The sequence below is a fragment of the Erythrolamprus reginae genome, unplaced genomic scaffold (assembly GCF_031021105.1).
Source record: "Erythrolamprus reginae isolate rEryReg1 unplaced genomic scaffold, rEryReg1.hap1 H_1, whole genome shotgun sequence".
Lineage (NCBI taxonomy): Eukaryota > Metazoa > Chordata > Lepidosauria > Squamata > Dipsadidae > Erythrolamprus > Erythrolamprus reginae.
Genome location: NW_027248462.1, coordinates 1,610,261 through 1,634,072, shown reverse-complemented (window position 1 = coordinate 1,634,072; position 23,812 = coordinate 1,610,261). Strand labels below are relative to the sequence as shown.

Sequence of the window (23,812 nt, the reverse complement as noted above, 5' to 3'; positions counted from 1 at the left end):
AATTGAGAGGCATAAATGACCATGCTCAAATTATCCTACAGTAATTTGGACAGAATATGCACACATATAACATTCTCTAAACAATGCTATGATGCTGGGAAAGGTAGCAGGAATGGAAAGAGCACAACCAGGAATAAGTTGGGTGGACTCATTTACAATGGTGATACATGTGCACCATCAGAAGGCTTGAAAGATTAGGTAAGGAATGGATAGCATGGAAGAAATTTACAGTGGTATTTAAAGATTTGTGAATCCTTTTGAATTATCAATATTTCTGCATAAATATGAGCCAAGATATGATCTGGTCTCCACCCAATTCCCAAAGCCAAATAAAGAGAATCCTGTTAAATAAATTAGTCAAAAACATTTTATTTGTTCATTAAAGGAAATGATCCAAAACTATGTATTTGTTTGCGGCAAATGTACGTGAACTTTTGCTTCCAGTATCTGGTGTGCGCCCCTTAAGCATGATAACTGCAACTAAATATTTTTTATAATTGTTGATCAGCCCTGCATATCAGTTTGGAAAAAAATGTAGCCCATTCCTCCTTTAGCAGGTGAACCTAAGAAAAATCACATCGGATACATGTACAATTAGCACAGGTGCCCCCCAAGGCTGTGTACTCTCACTACTTCTCTTTATACACTAATGACTGCATCTCAAACGATCCATCTGCTAAACTACTGAAGTTTGCAGATGATACAACAGTGATCAGACTCATTCAAGACAATGATGAATCCGTATACAGACAGGAAGTTGAACAACTATCCTTGTGTGATCAGAACAATCTAGAACTGAACACACTCAAAACCGTAGAAATGGTGGTAGACTTTAGGAGAAACCCTTCCATCCTTCCACCTCTCACAACACAGTATCAACTATAGAGACCTTCAAATTTCTAGGTTCTATCATATCTCAAGACCTAAAATGATCACCTAAGATCAAAAACATAATCAAAAAAGCACAACAAAGAATGTTCTTTCTGTGCCAGCTCAAACTGCCCAAGGAGCTGCTGATACAGTTCTACAGAGGAATCATTGAGTCTGTCATCTGCACCTTTATAACTGTCTGGTTTGGTGCTGCAACCCAACAAAACCGACACAGACTTCAGAGGATAATCAGAACTGCAGAAAAAACAATTGCTGCCAACCTGCCTTCCATTGAGGACCTGTATACTGCATGAGTCAAAAAGAGGGCGGGGAAAATATTTACTGACCCCTCGCATCCTGGACACAAACTGTTTCAACTCCTACCCTCAAAACATCGCTGCAGAGCACTGCACACCAAGACAACTAGACACAAGAACAGTTTTTTCCCGAACGCCATCACTCTACTAAACAAATAATTCCCTCAACATTGTCAGACTTTTTACTAAATCTGCACTTCTATTCTACTAGTTTTTCTCATCATTCCTTTCACCCATTTCCTCCCACTTAGGACTGTATGACTGTAACTTGTTGCTTTTATCCTAAGATTTTTATTAATATTGATTGTTTCTTTATTGCTTACTTGACCCCTATGACAATCATTAAGAGTGGTACCACATGATTCTTGACAATTGTATCTTTTTCTTTTATGTACGCTGAGAGCATATGCACCAAGACAAATTCCTTGTGTGTCCAATCACACTTGGCCAATAAAATTCTATTCTATTCTTTACAGAAGAGCTTCAACTTAGGAATGTTGATAGGCTTCCTTGCATAAACTGTCTGCTTTAAGCCCTTGCAGAACATTTCTATAGAATGAAAACCGTGACTTTGATTTGGCTCTTACAAAACATTGACTTTCTTTTGTTTTTACCAAAACAAGTTGTGTGCTTTGGGTTATTGTCTTTCTGCATAATCCATTTCCTCTTAAGCTTCAGTTCATGCACAGACACTGACCTTTTTACCATGGAATTTTCTGATACAGTTCAGGATTCATAGTTCCATCAATGAGGGCAAGAAGTCATGGTCCAGAGGCAACAAAGTTGGTCCATATTCACAAATGGGATAAAGCTCTTCAAGTGGGATGTTGTGCTTGGCTTTCACCAAACTTTGCTTTCTATTCAAGGTTCTGTTTCATTCTCACCTATCCACAGAATATTCTTCTGGTAACCTTCTGGCCTATTCATGTGGTCTTTTGCAAACTATAGGTGGGCAGCAAAGCAAAGGTCTTCTTCTCTTAACTAGCCTGCCATGTTATTCAGTGTTCTCTTAATTATTTATTTTTAATTTTCATACTTTTCACCCTTAACCCTCCCGCTCCCTTCCCTCAGTTCTTTCTTATTCATAGTCCCAGCCAGGTCAGAGTTCTAGACAATTTCTTCTTTATGTCTTCATTGGCCTTATCCCTTTCCACCCATGCAAAATAAAGTTTCCTTTTTTTTTTCTTATCCTTTCAGCTTTTTCTTCCCATGAACAGTTCAGTGTTCTCTTGATGGTAGACTCATGAACACCGGCATTATCAATTCAAGAGAGGTCTTTAGTTCCTTAGACATTACTCTAGGCTTCTTTGAGATCTTCCAAATCTTGCACATCTTGTTCCTAATGTGATTTGGCTGATCAAAAATTTTGGGGAGCGTAATAATGATGCTGAATTGCCTCCATTTGTAAACCATCTGCCTGACTATGAATTAGTGAAAACTGTTTGGAAATTGTTTTGTAACACTTTTTATTATTTGGATTTGTATGCAAGTCTGGTGAGTGTCAACAACTGTTTTTTCACAGAAATGACCTTTGTTTTAGCCATGATACACTTCCATACCCTTATGTTATAAAGATCAGACTTTGACAGCGAATATCCAGAAATGTATTTTTTCAATAAGGCAGAACTTCCCAGGCTCATGCTGCATTATCATTCCATTGATTAAAACACCCAACTCTAATCTCCCCTTCAAATGATAGGCTTGGATCATTTCCCTGCATAATTGAAATAATTGAACAGGTTTAATGTGTTTTTTAAACTCATTTTTTAAATTGGGTTGTCTTTATTTGATTATCGGACTTTGTGGAAAACAGATCAGCAGAAATATTGAAAATTCAAGAGTTGCCAAACTTTTAAGCACCATTGTGTTTAGATCAGGGCTCTCTAACCTTAGCAACTTTAACACTTGTGGACTTCAGTTCCCAAAATTGACTTGTGGGCTTCAACTCCAAAAACAAAGCTGGCTGAAGAACATTGGTAGTTGAAGTCTTAAAGTTGCCAAGGTTGGAGTCCCCTGATTTAGATGGTCACTAAGAATCAACACAAATTTGAGCCGGGGTGGCGCAGCAGGTAGAGTGCTGTACTGCAGGCCACTGAAGCTGACTATAGATCTGAAGGTCAGCAGTTCAAATCTCATCACCGGCTCAAGGTTGACTCAGCCTTCCATCCTTCCGAGGTGGGTAAAATGAGGACCCGGATTGTGGGGGCAATAGCCTAGCTCTGTTAAAAAAGTGCTATTGCTTACATGTTGTAAGCCGCCCTGAGTCTAAGGAGAAGGGCGGCATAAAAGTTGAATAAATAAAATAAAATAAAATAAAATATATTCACAGAGGGGAAGGATATGGTACAATGCCTTCTCTAGAATATTTTTGTTGTTTTGTCTACCAGCTTCCTAGCAATGTCTCTTTTCTGGTTTTGTTTTGTTTCTTTTTCCTCCACCATCACCCTCTGGCTCTTGCAATAAGGGCGCAAGAGGCCAATTGAGCAAGGGAGGCTGCAAACTAGAGGGAGGGAGTAACAAACTAAACGCAGACAAGCTTGTGAGGGCTTTCAAGTTTGCTCTCAGGCTCTGGGAAGGATGTGGTTGCCTCATCTTCTTCTCAGTAGTTCTCTCCCCCCCCCACCCTTTCTAGGCTGCAAATATTGAACTGAATACTTCTTTGCAGCCAAGGAAATGAAAGTGGGGGAGGAGGAATAAGAGCAGAGCAAGGTGATTCAGTAATGCTGTATAAACAACATATTTTTTGAATCAGACCATGGGCCTCTCCCATGTATTTGTGAAGGAGATGAATACAGAATAACAGAGTTGGAAGGGACCTTCTGGGTCATCTAGTCCAGTGTTTTTCAACCAGTGTGCCGTGGCACACTAGTGTGCCGCGAGACATGGTCAGGTGTGCCGTGAAGCTCAGAGAGAGAAAGAAAACAAGAGAAAGAAAGAGAAAGAGCAAGAGAGAGAGAAAGAAAACAAGAGAGAAAGAAAGCAAGAGAGAAAGAAAGAAAGCAAGAGAGAGAAGAAAGAAAGAAAGATAGAGAAAGAGAACAAGAGAGAAAGAAAGCAAGAGAGAGAAAGACATAGAGGGAGGCAGGGAGGGAGAGAGAAAGAGCAAAAAAGAGGAAAGAAGGAAGAGAGAAAGAAAGAGGGATGGAGAGATAAAAAAAAGGGAGAGAAAAACAGAGCGAAAGGGAGGAAGAGAGAATTTTTTTGTCCACACTTTTTTTAGCCGTCTCCCCCCCCCCCCAATGTGCCCCATGGTTTTGTAAATGTAAAAAATGTGCCGCAGCTCAAAAAAGGTTGAAAATCACTGATCTAGTCCAACCCCCTGCTCAAGCAGGAGACCTTATACCATTTCTGACAAGTGGCTATCCAATCTCTTCTTGAAAGCTTCCAGTGATGAAGCACTCACAACGTCTATAGCCATTAGTTAATTGTTCTCACTGTCAGTAAATGTATCCTTATTTTTAGGTTAAATCTTTCTTTCATCAAGTTTCCATCCAATGAATATGGTTAATGAAAGTGAGAACTGATGGATGTTGGGATAGTGTTAGAGGTTATATATGGTTAGCAGAATCCAAGACCAAGCTGTGAAGAATAAGTTGGAATTACTTTTTAATATGTAAATAAATATATTGATTTTAGCTTAAAAGGTTTTATATAAAACATATCCTTATTTTGGTAGTGGGGTTTGAATGTTGTCTGCTGGTGGTGCACAGATCACTGAGTTATATGTTGTATGTATGTTCCTCATTATTACAAAAATTAATACAATTTATTATTTTTTTTAAAAAAATATCAGCTTCAACCCATTGTTCCTTGTCTGGCTCTCAGGAGCTTTGGAAGACACCCTGCTCTCTGTGACAGTTCCTCAAATATTGGAACCCTGCTATAATGTCTCCCCTGGTCTTTCTCTTCATTACACTAACCATGCCCAGTTCTTGCAACCATTCTTCCTATGTTTTAACCTTCAGCTCCCTATTCTTTGTTGCTCTTCTCACTCCTAGAGTCTTGGCATCATTTTTTATAGTATGGTAACCAAAACTGGATGCAGTATTCTAGCTGTGGTCTTACCAAGGCTTTATGGAGTGATATTTGCACCTCTCTTGATCTAGATTGTATCCCTCTGTTAATGCAACTCAGGGTTGGCTTTTTTGGCTGCAACTGCACATTACTGACTCATATTTAATTGATTGTCCACTAGGACTCCAAGATTCAACTCACAGTTAATAATAACAATTAATAATAATTTATTAGACTTGTATGCTGCCCCTCTCCTAAGACTCAGAGCGGCTCACAACAAATAGTACAGAAATGCAAATCTAATATTACATGCAATTATAAAAAACCCATTATGAAACAGTCATACAATCCAAACAAACCATACATGAAATGGAACAGCTAGGGGTATATCAATTTCCCCAAGCCTGGTGACAGGTGGGTTTTCAGAAGTTTACGAAAGGCAAGGAGAGTGGGGGCAATCATAATCTCTGGAGGAAGTTTTTTCCAGAAGGTCAGGGCCACCACAGAGAAGGCTCTTCCCTTCCTCAGACGACATTGTTTTGTCGACAGGACCCGGAGAAGGCCAGCTCTGTGGAACCTAATCAGTCACTGGGATTCGTGTGGCAGGAGGTCCCGAAGGTATTCTGGTCCGATGCCATGTAGGGCTTTATAGGTCATAACCAACACTTTGAATTGTGACCAGAAACTGATCGGCAGCCAGTGCAGGCTGTGGAGTGTTGATGAAACATGGGCATATTTAGGAAAGCCAATGATAGCTCACGCAGCCACATTCTGCATGATCTGAAGTTTCCAAACACTTTTCAAAGGTAGTCCCATGTAGAGAGCATTGCAGTAGTCGAGGTGATGAGGGCATGAGTGACTGTGAGCAGTGACTCCCTGTCCAAATAGGGCCACAACTGGTGCACCAGGTGAACCTAGGCAAACGCCCTCCTCGCTACAGTCGAGTTACTGCTGTTAAGCCAGATTTCATCCAGACTATATGTGTACTTTTGGTTTTTCTTGCCTAAGTGTAAGACTTTATTTTTCTCTTCACCGAATTTCATTTTGTTTGATAGGTTCCCGTGTTTAAGGTGTCAATATCCATCCAGCTCTTCAGCTTGTCTTCTGGGGTGTTGGCTATTCCTGCCAGCTTAGTGTTGTCTGAAAAATTTACTTGTTCCTCTTCTATTCCCTCAACTAAATCATTTATGAAGTTATTGAAGAGTAGTGGACCTAAGACAGAACCTTGTTGTTAGCATTCAACCCCTCTCCCCCCCCAAGAAAACACCCTCATAACTGACACTTCTGGTATTCCATTGCTTATTTTTTTCCATGAAAGTCATCAGTCTTTTGTCACTGAAGTTCCAAAATACCTCACGTTCAATGGCAACTGCTGAGGTAGCTGTACAGTAATCCCTCACCTATCGCGGGAGTTACGTTCCAGACCTTGCCGCGATAGGTGAAATCCGCGATGGGGAATTTATCCTCCTTCCCACCAGCTCCGGATGCCTGGAGGCGAGCAACGACCGGCTAACCTTTCCCCCCCACTACTACTTACTCTGTTCTTTGCAGCAGTTCGGCCAAATGTTGTGTTTTTTGCCTTGCCCCGGCTGTAAAGTCCCTGGTGAGTTGCCCCGGCTGTTTCTTTTTTTCTCTCTCTCTCTTCCGCCCTCGAGCACTTCCTCTTCCGCCCTCGAGCCCAGTCTGGAAATCCCCGCCGCGTCGCGTTCCTTTCTTTTTTTTCCTTTCGGCACTGGTGAGGGGGATTGAACGAGGGGATGGGCCTCCGCCGGAGCTCAGTCCCCGCCCCGCTCATCATTTGGGAGTCCCGCTGGGGGATTCTAGCGCTTGTTTGTGTGGTAAAATAATTCAAATGAAGCTGACTTCAAAACCCGCGATGAAGTGAAGCCGCGGCAGGTGAAGCGCGATATAGCGAGGGACTACTGTAGTCCAAATTCTGCAGTCCAAAAAAAACTTTTTAAGAAGCAGGAGATGAATAGAAGGACCTTGGAAGAATACTGATAAGTAGCTCAATATGCTCAGACATTAAAGATCAGATGAAACATAAAAACATAGAAGATTGACAGCAGAAAAAGACCTTGTGGTCCATCTAGTCTGCCCTTATACTATTTCCTGTATTTTATCTTAGGATGGATATATGTTTATCCCAGACATGTTTAAGTTCAGTTACTGTGGATTTACCAACCATGTCTGCTCGAAGTTTGTTCCAAGCATCTACTACTCTTTCGGTAAAATAATATTTTTTCACGTTGCTTCTGATCTTTCCCACAACTAACCTCAGATTGTGCCCCCTTGTTCTTATGTTCACTTTCCTATTAAAAACACTTCCCTCCTGAACCTTATTTAACCCTTTAACATATTTAAATGTTTCGATCATGTCCCCCCTTTCCCTTCTGTCCTCCAGACTATACAGATTGAGTTCATTAAGTCTTTCCTAATAAGTTTTATGCTTAAGACCTCCCACCATTTTTGTAGCCCATCTTTGTACCCGTTCAATTTTATCAATATCTTTTTGTACATGAGGTCTCCAGAACTGAACACAGTATTCCAAATGTGGTCTCACCAGCGCTCTATATAGCAGGATCACAATCTCTCTCACCCTGCTTGTTATACCTCTAGCTATGCAGCCAAGCATTCTACTCGCTTTCCCTACTGCCTGACTGCACTGCTCATCCATTTTGGGACAGTTAGAAATAAGACAAAATGCAAACAATGAACATCAGATATTATTCATAATGAAAGAAAGAAAATAAACAGTTGTTCAGGAGCAATGATAACTAAATAATTCTGGAGACACCTGAGTTCAAGTTCGTTTTTGGCAATACATGTTCACTGAATGACTATGGATTAGTCACACATTCTCAGTATCACCTTTCCCACAGGGTTATTGTTGGGACAAAGAAAACTAATTATGCTAACTTGAGCTCTTGGATGAAAGAACGATAAGGTATAAATCTAGCAAATACGTAACAAACTAAAGAGATATAGTTACTGGCTTTTTCTTTTACTATAGGCTTCTAAGAATATAAATATTCATTCCATCAATAAATTGAGGGACAGGCTGAAATACCAGAACATCAGCCTGATTACGGATACTTGAAAGTACTCACTGTTATTGAGTTCAATTCTTCAAGACCAAACAATGGATTGAATTCTCCTTAGACCAAAACAATAACATTCTTCTGCATTCTTCTACACTTCTTATTATTAAAAGAACTGCCTGATGGTCTAATATTATTAAAAGAACTGGCTGAGGGTCTAACCAAAACTATATCCATTGTTGTTGTTGTTTTTTGCTTTGTTTTGTTTGGTGCTTTAAAATATGTGTTGATTCAGGACAATTTTCTGGACAAGTCTTTGCCTTTTTCTTGGCAAGATAAGATTAGAGAAATGGTCAAGAATTGCTGAGAGTGTGTGACTGGCTCAAGGCCATTCAAAGGGCTTTGTGTCTAAGACAAGAATCCCACTCCCTGGTAATTTAGGATTGAGAAATCCTAAATTACCATGTGGAAAGAAGATATGGTTAATGGTTAAGATGAAGACGGAGTAAGATAACCTGAATTTTAGTTTACTTTAAGTACAAAAGCCTACTGAGTAACGTATGGCCAGTCATTAACTCAGCCCTTGGAAGAAGACAATAGCAAATGACTTCTGAAAACATTTCCTAAAAAATTGCATGGACTTGCCCATGACCAGAACAGAAGTCTGACTCTAAAGCATGCATACATAAATAATTTTAAATTAACAGATGACTGAATGAGGGCAATTGCTATTCCTGTTTTCAAAAAGGAAAAAAGTAAGCCCAAGCAATTGCAATAAATAATGATGACATTGACATCTATGAAAATCCAAAATGTACGAATGTTGAAAACAGTGAGGTGGAAGTTAAGCCTTAATAGACTAATCTTGTTTCATTTTTTTAATTAACTTCCTTAATAGATTTCAGAAAGGTATTTGACAAAATGTCCTCAATTTCTCATTAATACTTCTTCAAACTAGAGCAATATGCCAAGTGTCCCGCTACAAACTTATCTTGGGCCCAGTTCTTATCAACTTTTTCACTACTGACTCAGATGAAGAGGTGGCAGGAACATTGATCAAATTTGCCGATGATACAAATAGGTAGAATTCTGTATTGGCCAAGTGTGATTGGAAACACAAGGAATTTGTCTTTGGTGTATATGCTCTCAGTATACATAAAACAAAATATACATTTGTCAAGAATCATGAATCAAGAATCATTTGTCTAAATTTATGGGATAGCCGCTACTTGAAAAGATACAGTACAAATAAAATTCCAATGACTTTAGAAACATAGAAGACTGACGGCAGAAAAAGACCTCATGATCCATCTAGTCTGCCCTTATACTATTTTTTGTATTTTATCTTAGGATGGATATATGTTTATCCCAGGCATGTTTAAATTCATTTACTGTGGATTTACCAACCACGTCTGCTGGAAGTTTGTTCCAAGGATCTACTACTCTTTCAGTCAAATAATATTTTCTCATGTTGCTTTTGATCTTTCCCCCAACTAACTTCAGACTGTGTCCCCTTGTTTTTGTGTTCACTTTCCTATTAAAAACACTTCCCTCCTGGACCTTATTTAACCCTTTAACATATTTAAATGTTTCGATCATGTCCCCCCTTTTCCTTCTGTCCTCCAGTCCAGACTATACAGATTGAGTTCATGAAGTCTTTCCTGATACGTTTTATGCTTAAGACCTTCCACCATTCTTGTAGCCTGTCTTTGGACCCGTTCAGTTTTGTCAATATCTTTTTGTATCAATATCTTTAGGGAACAGCTTTAAAAATAAATGGAAATTTAGGTGGGGAAAAATAAATCAAATTTACTCCACTTTGCAAATGACACAATAGCTTATTTTCAAAGAGCACCTGGAGGCAGAACAAGAAGCAGTGGATGGAAACTATTCAAGGAGAGAAGCAGCCTAGAACTAAGGAGAAATTGATATAACTATTAATCAATGGAACAACTCAAAAGTTGTGAATGTTCCAATGCTGGAAGTTTTAAAGAAAAGATTGGACAACCTTTTTTCTGAAATGGTATAACGTTTCCTGCCTAAGCAGTGGCTTGGACTAAAAGACCTCTAAGGTCCCTTCCAATTCTCTTATATCTGTTATTCTGCAATAAGTATGAAACGGATTCTGAAAGCAAGACAAATGAATAGCAAAGCAGAATTTGAAATATGAAGCAACATAGGTATTAAAAATGCAAACAAAATTTTAGACTATAAAAACTCAGAATTCCAAATTGGAGACTATAATCTTTCCACTGTATTCTCAGTAGCTGAAGCTTGTTATCGCTGATTCTGGACACCATACTTTAAGATTCAGGAGAATTGAGTGAGATAGACAAAAAGGTTAATAAGCATAATAGTGACTTTAAAATTAAGTCTCATGAAGAGATATTAAAGGAACTGTGTATGTTTCAGTGCCAAAATATGAGAACTGAGAAGAATATATTTTAAATAACTGAAAAGTATCACATAGAAAACTTGTTTTCTATAAAGTATTTTTATATAATATGGGAGAAAGATAGTTTCAAGGAAGGCAGAAAGCAGTTGATTGTTATAACATTATAACCCATTACTCATTAGAAGTGAGATCTCCACAGAGGGATTATCAAATAATTATGATGTTCAGTGGAGCATCTTTCCTTTTAGGAAACTGCCAAATTCAGTAAATCAACCAGATGATATAATACATAGGTGAAGAAGAATTTCCAGTTTGATTTTCTAAAGCACATGACATTAAACTTTTTAAAAAATTCATATTCCTGAATCAAAAGGAAATCTGTGTTTCAAGAAGCAGTGGAGTCACAACATATAGAGAATATATATTTTGTGGTCAGAAGTAACCCTGCGTTTAACCAATTTCCTTCTAAAAAAGTTAAGTTAGGTAATGGAAAGAGCTTTTCTCTAAGACATAGAAACATAGAAGACTGACGGCAGAAAAAGACCTCATGGTCCATCTAGTCTGCCCTTATACTATTTCCTGTATTTTATCTTAGGATGGATATATGTTTATCCCAGGCATGTTTAAATTCAGTTACTGTGGATTTACCAACCACGTCTGCTGGAAGTTTGTTCCAAGGATCTACTACTCTTTCAGTGAAATAATATTTCCTCACGTTGCTTTTGATCTTCCCCCAACTAACTTCAGATTGTGTCCCCTTGTTCTTGTGTTCACTTTCCTATTAAAAACACTTCCCTCCTGAACCTTATTTAACCCTTTAACATATTTAAATGTTTCGATCATGTCCCCCCTTTTCCGTCTGTCCCCCAGACTATACAGATTGAGTTCATTAAGTCTTTCCTGATACGTTTTATGCTTAAGACATTGAAAATTGTCTCCCTATCTAGATGAATTGTTTGACATATTAGAAAATAATATCTCTCCCTCCCTCCCTCCTCTCTCTTGCAACAAAGCTGCAATGCCTCCACAGACTGTCCACATACTATCAACTTCCCTTTCCCCTGAAGTCACCTTACTTCTGCAAAAAGATTTTGGGGGGGGGGGGGAGAGATAATCAAAAATAAAAATTAAGTCGCGACCAGGGAATTTTTGTCTCTAACCGTCTCTCCTAAGAATGAAAAGAGAATCTGAGAGGTCAGGCCAAAGGCCCGTTTTATACAGCATTCAGCTTGTTACACAGATTATTTGGATGCCTTTGGAAAATCCACAAGCAGATGCCCAAGACAACGGTCACACAGCTGCCTATCATTAAAAAGTCTTAACAGAGCGTTAGCTGAGACACTAGTATCTTAGTTGTAAACACCATTGCCTGCTTTCCTTAAAAGATAAAAAGCACTCTTGCCTCATCAGATAAGATGTTCTTGTACGTTCAGGAAACCACAAGGGAAAACTGAATAATGTCATGTTGCTTGGGGATGAGGAAAGAGGAGGGAAAAAAAAGAAGTCAAAGTCTTCTCCAAATTTCCTCATGCTCTCAGCCAATATGGGCATCTGCACTGGCCTGGGATAAGGGGAGTTGTACCCTAACATAGCTAATTAGGAGAACTATGAACAATATGCTGGTTTCACCAAAGCAGCAAAATAAAGACTGAAAATCCTGTACAATCTAGCATCATTCACACTTTTCCTAAGTTACTTTCTTGTTTTAATATATAAAACTAACCGAAAAAATGCTTCCAATGAGGCAGAAGACCTGTTGGTTATCCTGGATTTAGAGGAGTCATTCCTAGTACAATTTAACTTTGGTGACACTCATAAAATGAGTTAAAGAATAGTATGAGTATATCCTGTGAGAGGGATCTTGGAGTCCTGGTAGACAACCATTTAAATATGGTTGTGCTGTGTGTGTTGCAGCTGCCAAAAAACCTACACAGTTCTAGGCTGTATTAATACAGGGATAGACTCAAGATCACATGAAGTGTTAATACCACTTTATAATGACTTGGTAAAGTCACACTTGGAATATGGCATCCAGTTTTGTAAAAAAAATATGTTGAAACTCTGGAAAGAGTGCAGAGTCAAGCAACAAAGATGATTAGGAGACTGGAAGCTAAAACAGATAAAGAACAGTTACTGGCATATGTCTGTCTAGTTTAATGAAAAGAAGACTGGGGTATCATGATAGCAGTGTTCTAATATTTCAGGGGCTGCCACAAATAAGAGGGAGTGAAGCTATTCTCCAAAGCACTTCAAAGTAAGACAAGAAGCAATGGGTGGAAATGAATCAAGGAGAGAAGCAACCTAGAACTAAGGAGAAATTTCCTGATAAGAACAATTAATCAGTGGAACAGCTTGCCTCCAGAAGTTGTAAATGCTCCAACGCTGGAAGTTTTTAAGAAGAGATTGGATAAGGAGTTGTCTGAAATGGTATAGGGCAGTGATGGCGAACCTTTTCGGCACCGAGTGCTGAAACGGGAGTACATGCGGGGGGAGCGCGAGAAACTGGAAGAGTAGTTCGCTGGTGCGCCGGGAAGCTGAGTTTCCAGTTTTTGGCGTGCATATGCATGCTGGGTCACCTAGTATTTCTGGTTTTGGCACACATGTGCGTACCAGAACCACCTGGCCAGCTTGCATGTGCACACTGGAACCAGCAGCTCAGCTTTCCAACATGCGCATGTGCACCAGCGATCCGCTCTTTCAGTTTCCGGCATGCACAAAGACCAGTTGGCTGGTGCCCATGAACCGGAATGAGCATCTCCACTACCCCGAGAGGAACTGTAGGTCAAGTGTGTGCTCCCCCCATCCCATGAGTTGGACCCTGAACTACCTGGGACAGGTTCATGGTTGTCATGGAAGCCATGAATCCCTATGGATTCGCCAAGTGATGGCAAGTATAAACATCCTTAGTTTGCTCTCAATCCTGAGCCTGCTGCTTCTTCCTAGATACTTTCAGACTCTTTCAATTAATTACCAGTGGTAAACAAGATACTCAAAAGATTGTTTATCTACTTCTGACATCTGCCTGTTGCAAAATTGTCATAAAATGTTAATGGCAATCTGGAGTCAACAGTCTGGAAAGAAAAACATTTTTACAAGGATTCATGATGTGTCTAGACAAATACTGGATCCCCAGTACTGCAGCACAGAGTGGCAACATGTTCAGTGACATATTTCTTGGACCTTACCAGGGTCTAGTTCATTTTATTTTATTTCTATTATTTTTATGCCTTGGACATTATGGAAAGCTCCGGGGTTTCTCAACATTCCCACAGATATGCTTAGAAAATAAAAGACTAGACTTTGGGAGTGAGTCTAGTTGCTCAGAAAATAATAAAGAAACCTCAAGTAGTAGAAACCTAGAAGATCTGTTAGGAAAAACATCACCAGTTTGCCTTCAAATAAAAATGGATGTAACGATTTGCCACATTCTGTATATGGAAGCCATTTGATGAAACTGCATGTTCTCAAAATTCTAAATATTCCCAGAAGAATCTTGGTAGAAAACTTATAGCAAAATACAAGATCCACTAGGAGAAGCTGTGAAGAGAAGCTGTGAAAAAGGCGCCTAAAGTCCCAGCACAAATTATCATCAGGTTATAATCAGGTGACAAGAAAAGAAAGGAAGATAGAGCACAGTACAAAAGGTTGCCCAAGTACATAAGCATCTGACAGTTTCCCTATATCAACTGAATAATATCCCTTAAAATCTGTAGTAATGGAAGATATTCTGATCTCAATCCAAGGCCAGTGCTTAAGTATGCTGCTAGAATTAAAATCAAATACCACCAATCCTAATTTAGAACCATCCTTGGAATGACCATGCAATTCGGTGTGATGGTCCCAGATGGAAAGAAATGCTTCCAGACAAACATGGACCTGGATTTTGTCCAATCTGTCCATGCCCAAATTCAGCTGTATAGGCTAGTGCTGCTTCTGCTGCTGATATTGTTATTATTGTTGTTGTTGTTAGATACATATATATTAATGCAAGATAAATTACTGAAGGAGGATAAAAATATTCCCATGGATATATCCCAACTGCAAAACAAAAAAAAAGATAAAATATATAATCAAAGTGATAAGGAACAGATTTGTAAAGCCACCAACAGTGGGTCAAGCTTCATCGTTAGCATACAGAGATTTTCTAAAATGTGTACTGATATATCTATGGTGAGAACAGAGAACTAATTGTGGGTATAGAGAAGGGACCATGCAACCTTCTCTTGAAACAGAATTGTCTTCTATTGTACAAAGGCTTCTACTCCAGAGTTCCACAGACCATATCTGCACCATTCTACTGCATAGCTCAGCGGGGCTGCCATTTCAACATACTCTGCTAAATCTAACTTCACTTAGAGCTGCTTTAGCTTCAGAATCACACTATTTTTAAAAGATACAGGTGGCCAAGCCTCACCCAGAGTCTTTCGGCCTGTTCCTTTTGCTTATAGCCAAACGTAGCTGAGAGCTACACCCCACAAATAGATTTAACCACAGCTCCCTGCTACATGGGGAGGGGTGGAGGCAACACTCTGAGACATCGGGGTGGGTAGATATAATTTCCTGCTCTACTTAAGAGAAGAGAGGCCTCTTGACACTTCCTGTGGTTTGGGCCTGGGAGGGAAAGGAGATAGCAAGAGTCATGTGATTATCTTCTCGAGTGGGAGGAGAAACTAGGCGGGGAATATGACGAGGCATCTTCTATAAATGAGCGAAGCACCACTGCCTCCATCTCTCTCTACTTCATCTGGCAGCTGGTTTCCTTGGTGGTCCGGAAAGATTGCAAACAAGCAAGAGGTAGTTTTACAAAATTGCTATGGGCTGTTAAGGGGAAGGGTGGGCGCCATGGATAGTTGCTCAAATTTCAGCTATGAACCTAGAATAATCACTTGTGTCTTTCATGAGACAAATGATTATTCTAAGTTTTCATAGCTGAAATTTGAGCAACTATATCCATGGGCTCCTTGAGAGCCTCACTTACCAGCATGTCAAGTCAGGTATTCTGAGCAAGAACCAGGACAAATTCATCTAAGGGGAAAATAGAGAAAGGAGTTCTTTAAGGTTCATATTTTTTCAAGAAGCAGGTGGAATAGAGAATAGGGTTGTTGTTCTTCTTAAGTCTGTTAAATTCCTGTATCTATGGTTGCAAGAAAATGTTTCAAAAAAGAATAAACCCATTCCTATTAAGCCATTTTAAACTTATTTAGGACGGGAAGCAAAAATGGGGAAGTTACATAAGTCATAGTCTGACTTAACAAGAGGAAATATGGCGGAGGTGCCAGCAAGGGCACATTTTGGCTTCTTCAGGCACTATGTAAGGGAACTTTGAAATTTAATCATGTGCCTTCTACTTTTGAGAAAGACCCTCAAACTTCTTTTCAAATCAACTCCACTCTCCCCAATCAAGATTGTTAATAGTGTTTTAAAGGAGTTCTTTACTTTCTATTCCATTGTTCACTTGTTCTAAGGCTATTTCTTTCCTATGTTGTTTGGGTGTAATGCAATTCCTACACCTTTGCTCAGAACCTTGATATGAAAACTCTCCTTTGACTCAGGATACAATCAATCTTCCTTCATGAATCCTGCCTCTGGAACAGGACTGGCTGGTAAGACATAATGAATTATTTCTTTTCCTCTATTTTGGAACCACAGTGAAATGCAATATCAAAGACAGAAGGAAGCAGAAGTGATCCTTTCATATTCAAGAGTTTGTAAAGCACACTCTGTAGGAAAGGGACCCACTGCTATAGTGCTTGAACCCTACTTAACAATAAGGCAAAGTTGAAAGGCTTTTGCCAAAAATCATTGAAGGGAGTATAAATTGTCTAAGTTAATTATATGGAGATTCTAATTCATCCATGTAACGGTTGTCCCAAAAGTGCTTTTTGAAGAGGTAACTGGACTTTCTGGGGGGGAGGGTTCTTTGAAGACCTTCGCTTCTCATCCATGAATCTTCTTTACCTAAAGAAGCTTCTTGAATGAGAACCGAAACAACTTCAGAGAAAAAAACCAGAAAGTCCATTTGCCTCTTGAAAAAGCACCTTTGTCTTTGCAAATACACAAAGATCTAGTTCAATAATTCTCAACATGTGCTTCAGAGGCCACTAGTGGTTCGCAAGAGTACTGCGGGTGGCTGAAATAAGTACCGTAATCTTTCTTAAAATGGCCGAAACCCAAAGAGAATACAAGACAAGGTTTTTAATATTGTTATTCAAAATTCTGGCTTTCTTCCCAAAATCTCCTAGGATTTTAGACAGAAGCACTGTACCAAATAATCTATGAGAGTTTTGTATTCTCAAAAATTTTGGTTGAGGTTCAGACCGATCCTACATAATACGGTACTTCTATAATGTAATTCTAATAGTACTTTCAATCACAATGCAATTATTTCATAAAAGAAAATTTCTAAACTACTGCTTTAATACGAAGAAGGGCAGGGAGAGATCAAAGACAATAAAAAAGAAAGAAAAATGGATATGGCATCTCTGGATAAATTAACCACAAAAATATTCTTTAAATGTCAATATTTTGATTTAAAAAATTAAGGGAAAGAAGAAATTTCATCAATATATCTTCACTTTTTAAAAATCACCTTAAAAATACCTGTGAACTAGCTGCTTTGTAAAGCTCTTTTTTGTTGTTCATTTGGAGAGATATTTAATAGTATATTTAATTCTTTATTTAAAAGTTCCAATTGGGCTTAATCCCAACTGATCGAAGACTTGGATTTTCTCCAAGGGATTATGAACAAGTCAATAGGTTCTTTGCACTGTATTTCAAAAATGTTTCTTCATAACACAGTATACAACAGCCATAAATTCTTATGCTACTCTTCTATGGCTCTGCTTTGCCGTATGCTATGATATTGTTTAGAATAAATCAAACTGATGTCTGTAAAGATCATATTCAAGTAAATGTGATCAGACCTAAATTCAAAATGATATTTTCTCTGAGCCAATGGATATATTTGTTTGTTAATCTTGGTAAAACAACAGACTAAATCATATGCCCTTTAGTATGATAATTGAAAAATAACATACACTTAATTAAATCAAATTACATTGTTGTAAATTGTCTATCGTTTTTGAAATTAATACAAAAACCAAACATTCTCTAAAGATATGTTCTTTATACTAGGTAATAACTCATTTCCTAACCCCAAAATATAATTAAGATAGGTCTGCAGAACATTCATTTCTTACAGACCACCTGTGATAGTACATCACCATAAACCTTTTTACCTGTAACTACTCTCAAAAATTACATTTACCCATTAAACAAGCTAATGCATGGTTTTACAGTACTGTACCCTGAAAAATAGCTATACTGTACTTTGTCTTCTTTGTCTGACTGGTCATTATGAAATAGGCATGCTATTCACACTTTGCTGTATTGTTTAAAGATGATAGTAAGGTACTGGAGCTGATCAATTTGGATGGCTGCTTTTCTCAGCTTCACCTGTTATCTCTACTAAATTTATTTGTGTAGGATTTATTTCACACTATTTTCATTGAACTTAATGCAAGTTACATAAGGCTCACTCTTCATTTTATCTCTACTAAAATGTTCTAAAACCCTGATTGACTTAATGTTGACCTGTTTATAGTTTTTCTAAATTGAGTGGAGAAGGCAAGAATTTCAAATAGAATTTAGTGTGCTAGATGTTTCTTTTTAAAAAAAAAAAACATTTTTCATTAACTAAAATTAATTTAGGGTGCTTTTGAAAGTTAAAGCATGATTTTAAGAAAGATTAAGTCAACTTCTTAACATGCAGGATAGTTACCAGACTGTGGAAGTTATACTGGTTTTCAAAGCTAATTGCTCACCTTTAAAAAAAAAAATTCAACAGAAATATTTGCTTTCTACAACAAAACCTGAACTACACATGTCTGTCACCACAATCTGCAAAACATCTACTTCTGCCAAAGAAAATAAGAGATTTCAAGGCGAGGATTGAGAAATGCAGTATCAAAGAAATGTCATTTAATAGCTCACACTCGTATATTTTTTTCCAATTCATCACCAATCTTTAATTATGATCAATCATTCCAGTAAAACCTCAAGCCCAGATGACTTATTTCTAATCCAATGTAGAGTGATTCTGTGTCACTTCAAAGTTTTGAACTACAACTTACTCACAACCTGTTGTGAGCCGCTCCAAGTTTCAGAGAGGGGCAGCATACAAATCTAATTAATAATAATATTATTATTATTATTATTATTATTATTATTATTATTATTATTATTATTATTAATCTTGCAGCTCCAAGTGCTATTTGAACAGAGTGCATGTGCAGAAAAACTAAAATGAATTAGGACCTCTGCTCAAATATAACACCTATTACTGGGTAATTTCTAATGTTATACATAAAACAAACAATTGCAGGAAGTTAAGTAAGCTAGAGAGATGGCTACCAATTTGGGGGAGAGGTTTCTTTGATTAAATATGAACTGGGTAAGCCAGATTTTACCACTTACTTCAGGACCAATGATATGAAGACATCAAGAGACAGATCTGTCAATAATTCTGCCATTATTAGTGAAATCCCTGTATAAAAACCAATATGATTAGCACTTTAAAAAGAGAGTAAGGAAGTGGGAATAGAAAAAGAAAGGTGAATTTAGTTCAGTTTCACACAATTTGGTTTTAGTTTAGCACATTCCTCCGAAATATACCTTTTTTTTAAGAGAAAAGAAAACAACTAGTAATTTTTGTCCTCCCCCCTCCACTGCACACATTTGGGGAAGGCGTTCCAGAATTCAAGACTGCACAGGGAGAAACAAGTTAAGAAAGGAAGAGATGCATAAAAATAATTTGGGATGCAAAGTGAGCATTGTACACTGGTCTTGGCAGACACACTACTAAAAAGTGCAGGCTATGCACATATTCATATATTCTCAGCACTTTGCCACATCAACAGGTTCAAAGGAGTCATATGAAATGGCCATCTAAAAAGTGGAATGCTAACCACCAGTTTTTCTTTTTCTAAATGTTTTTACTTATAATCGAATTCACAAGTTACTCAGTCTTTCTACAACTGGAGTGCGGGGGGGGGGGGAGGGGGGGCAATTTTGATGTTCAGATAGAAGGAAACCAAAGAGAAAAATGGGGAGGGAGGGAATTAAGCCATTCTCACGAGAATTTGGAGCCTTATTTTCTACACAATTTTGCCATATGTATCTAGTAAAGTGGTGAACCCATCCAGATTTAATTTATTCACCCTTTCATTCTGCTGTTAGAAGCAGTAGAAACTTTATATAGACTGTGAATGTATCTGGTAAGAGATCTTTTAACACTAAAAATGCTGTGTCACTCTTAGCCCATAAAACAGACTGTCAAACCTCTCCTCCTGCTAGCATCTCCCTGTCTTATCAGCCACCAGGGAGCTGTGAGCGGGTGGGGTAGGGAAGACTTAGGAAACAACTCAGGAGGCGATTCTGGAAGAAGATGACAGTTACAGATCAAAGATACATTTTATGGACAGTGGACTCATCCATAAAGTAGAAAGCACTACTAAACGCTTGTGTCCAAGTGTAGTGTTTCCTACTTTATGGATGAGTGTACTGTGAGCAACGGAGGCAACAAGGGACAACACAATTAAGAATGGAAAACAGAAACAGAAGCATAATGTGTAAGTATTGTCGGATTGTCCACCAATCATATTGCACAATATTTCATTTAATTAAGTACAGATTCCTTTTGATGTACTGCCATGATGTACTCACCCCTCTTTCCCAGCATTTGGACTTAAAGTTCCCCAAGCTACATTTAGGATCATATTACATGTTTTTGCATTTAAATAAAATAAAGGAGAAAAGCTACCAAAGTGATCATGGTTTGTACTTTTTCTTTGTGCAATTTTGCTATTTCCTCCGTCTTCCATGAGTCATATTCTCTCTTCAGCTACATTTCACATTTTTGAAGAGTCAAACAAAAATATTTTAGTTGAGCAAAGCCAAATTCAAAACTCATTAAGTTTTATTTCTTCTGTTAGTTACATTTAGAAACTCATTATATAGTTCCCTGCAAACCTAAATTAATTTTGCCATTTAGGGAAGAGGTTGGCTGAAGTGTGAAGAATGATGATAACAGGATAAGCTAGTAACTATGTATGTGGAAGGGGCTTCCTAATACTGAAATATTTCATGCCCATTAGTGTAATGAAAATAAAATATTAACACAAATATACATTGAATTCATTCAACAAAGGTTGGAAAAGCCAAAAGCTTCATTTTAAAGTTTTAAACATTTTAAAACTTCAAACTCAGTTCTGTTGTGTTCTCAACCAGTTTGCTGGTTAGATACAAAGAAATTTAATTGAATTAGATTCCATTAATATTAAATAATCTATTAACCTAAATTAGACCTTGTTTGGATCAACATTTAGCTTCTTATTCTGCTTCTAATTAATTAATTTATCTAATCAATAAAATATTATTTAAAGCAAACCTAAGGGTTAAAGGCAGTAGGCTTGAAACCAGATGATCTGCTTCAGTGCTGGCTTAGGTACAAAGATAATTGGATGACTTTGGGCCATTCAGTTTCTCTCAGCCTTCAGAAGGCAGCAATGGCAGTCTACTTTCTAAAAATATTGATAAGAAAATTTCAGGGATTTTTCAAATCGATCGTAAGTCATCAAAGGTACATGCGCATGCCCACGCATGCCCACATACAGCATTTTACATCCAATGATATCAATGAATGTACATATGAATATCTAACACAATGTAGAGTGCAGAAATTGCTCTGCTTTTCCTTTAAAACTTGTGTGCAAAAAACTGTTCATTTAAAACACTGTCCGCCTCAGATGTGGAGAAAAAGATAAGTACAGAGATGTTTTATTTTTATAATGTGAAAAGGGGAAGTACATTTTACCACATTTACAACCCTAATTTATTTTTATACATCCCCTCTATTCGTTTTAAAGTCTGCATGCCACATGGGAAGATTAAAGCACAATTCAGTTTACCTGAAAATCCTGTGCAGGCATCACTTCCAGATATATATCTTTCTCAGGGATTAAAGAACTGAAATGAAGATTCAAGAACTTTCCCATCAGGGCTACCAACCTGGTTGTGGTGTCTTAATTACTATTTGTCATCATATTGTATATTTCAAAGAACTGTTACAACTATGGTAAGGAAAGGCACACAGGAGACTGGATTCTTGGGAGCTCTCAGTACACGAGATGTCATCTCATTCCCTAAAATCAAAAACATGAGTTTCTTACCAGGAATAAAGGTACATGACCCCAGCATTTAGAAAGAGGCTTAAAATCCCCCATCTATGCATGCCAACGTGGCCAGGAGGAAAAACAAACAGCAAACATAGGCAGTTCATGGACTGTATATGGTCCCCACTTCCCAAAATATAGCTACAAAATGGCTACATTTTAGTGATGTAACTTTTGTTTATAATTTAAAATAAAAGGTTGGAAATGGAACAAGAGGCTTCTAAGTGGCTCCTGTTGAGATTGCTATCCTTAAATCACTATACTCTCACACAATGCTTCCCAAATTAGTTTTCCCTCACCAGTTTACAAATGGGAACCAGGGTGTTTTGCTTTAAAATCCTTTAATCAGACCTAAATCAGCCTAAGTTAATATAAGGCTTTTTACAAGGTTAAGAGTACAAATGGCACTTGTTCTACAGTGATCTCTTACTTAAACACCTACTCAAAAAAAGGATGGAAAGGTTTACCTGTGTCAAGGCAACCCTACCAATGCCATTTCCGAAGTGCTCCAAATTGAGCTTGTGCCTCTTCCATATTTAGTGGCACATAATACCTGTTCCCATTTACTGTTCTTGCTAGTCTCAAGGACAAAAAGATTATCAGTACCGGGCTACACAAAATGGGTCCATGTGTTTCAATAATTTTACTGAACAGGAAACATCTATAAAAATGCAATTAATTTATTGCACTCATTCAATAAAAGAACATTTGCCTAAATGTATTAATATATTATTTATATCTGTTTGCAAAAGTTGCATAGCTAGTAATTGCTCATACCAGACAGGAAACTTCTGTTTTATTTCTTGGGATCATATACGGTAATTCCACATAATTTCAGGACGATTTATTTTCCAGGCTGAGAAACAGCCTTTTGAATTCCACTATCACCTAGCACATACGTAAGGCTAGCAACAGAAATGAATGGCACAGAGAAAAAAACGTGGGGCATGGAATGATAACTATCAGTCAAAATATGTAATTTTTATTATGCTGCAGTATAATTTATCCTCAGTAATTACACAATTCACTCCATTGTCTAAGATTTAGGCTCATGCATACCAAACAATAAAATGAGAAATTCCACACCAAGAGTTTTGTTATTGGTTTGTGATTCAACATGAGTGAGAAGAGAATTTTAAAAAAGAAGTTTGCCATCTGTATACTTTTTTGGCATGGAATGCGTCTTCCTTTGTGAAGCAAGAGTAGAAATAATATTGCCAAAGTAGGATTTAACATGTATTAATAGACATGATGGGTAAGGTCAATTAATATCTAAGTTTCCTCCTCTCTTCCCCATCCAGAACACTAACTCACAGAAAAATCCTAAATATTTACTCATATTTCAGTTAAAGGATTGAAATGGGCAAAAGGCAAACCAGGATGGCTTTAACAGAGAGCCCTGTGTAGACAATAATCGAAAGCCTATAACAGACAGCTGCAAGAAAGATAAACACAACCGGGAGGAAGCTGTGTTTAAAGTGGGAGAGAACAGACAAAATATTGGGATTCTTTAAAAGCTAGAGGCATTATAGCCATTCCTTTATTGCTTTTTATTATTGGATGGAAGAATCTTATTTTGTTCAGCCTTGTTATTTCAAATCTGAACTTGCTCTGCTGAGTGTAATGCTTCAAATGCACAAAAGATCAAGAAAAATAAATTTATCTATGCATGTCTAATCACATACCATAGACACAAATAAGGTATATTGCAGTTGTTTGAAAGCTTTTTTTTCTATTTGAAAAAGAAGTGGTTTGAACACTATTATTAACTCTGCCCAAACAAAATGAACTCAAAATGTTTAGGTTTAAGAGCTTTTGGTTCACTAGAGGTGAAGCTTTTGTCTCACAATCAGGTTTAGAGTTCGATCCTAGGTAGAGGCAGAGATAGGGTCTTCTACTTGAGCAGGTGGCTGGACTATATAACCTGCAGGGTTCCTTCCATCT

At 37.8% G+C, this 23,812-nt stretch overlaps 2 long non-coding RNA genes across 3 annotated transcripts in view; one reads left to right on the top strand and one right to left on the bottom strand.

Moving 5' to 3' along the window:
* Positions 1-15,385: 15,385 nt before the first annotated feature.
* LOC139155263 (uncharacterized) overlaps positions 15,386-23,812 on the top strand; it is a 53,792-nt gene continuing 45,365 nt past the window's right edge. For both annotated transcript variants that reach the window (XR_011557056.1, XR_011557057.1), the window contains exons 1-2: positions 15,386-15,431; positions 16,158-16,240. This is a non-coding gene — a long non-coding RNA (uncharacterized lncRNA). The remainder of the gene's footprint in view (positions 15,432-16,157; positions 16,241-23,812) is intronic.
* On the bottom strand, positions 15,616-21,839 carry LOC139155264 (uncharacterized). Its single transcript, XR_011557058.1, has 3 exons — positions 21,705-21,839; positions 19,113-19,182; positions 15,616-15,662 (listed from the first exon to the last, which is right to left on the bottom strand). It is a non-coding gene; the product is annotated as an uncharacterized lncRNA (long non-coding RNA).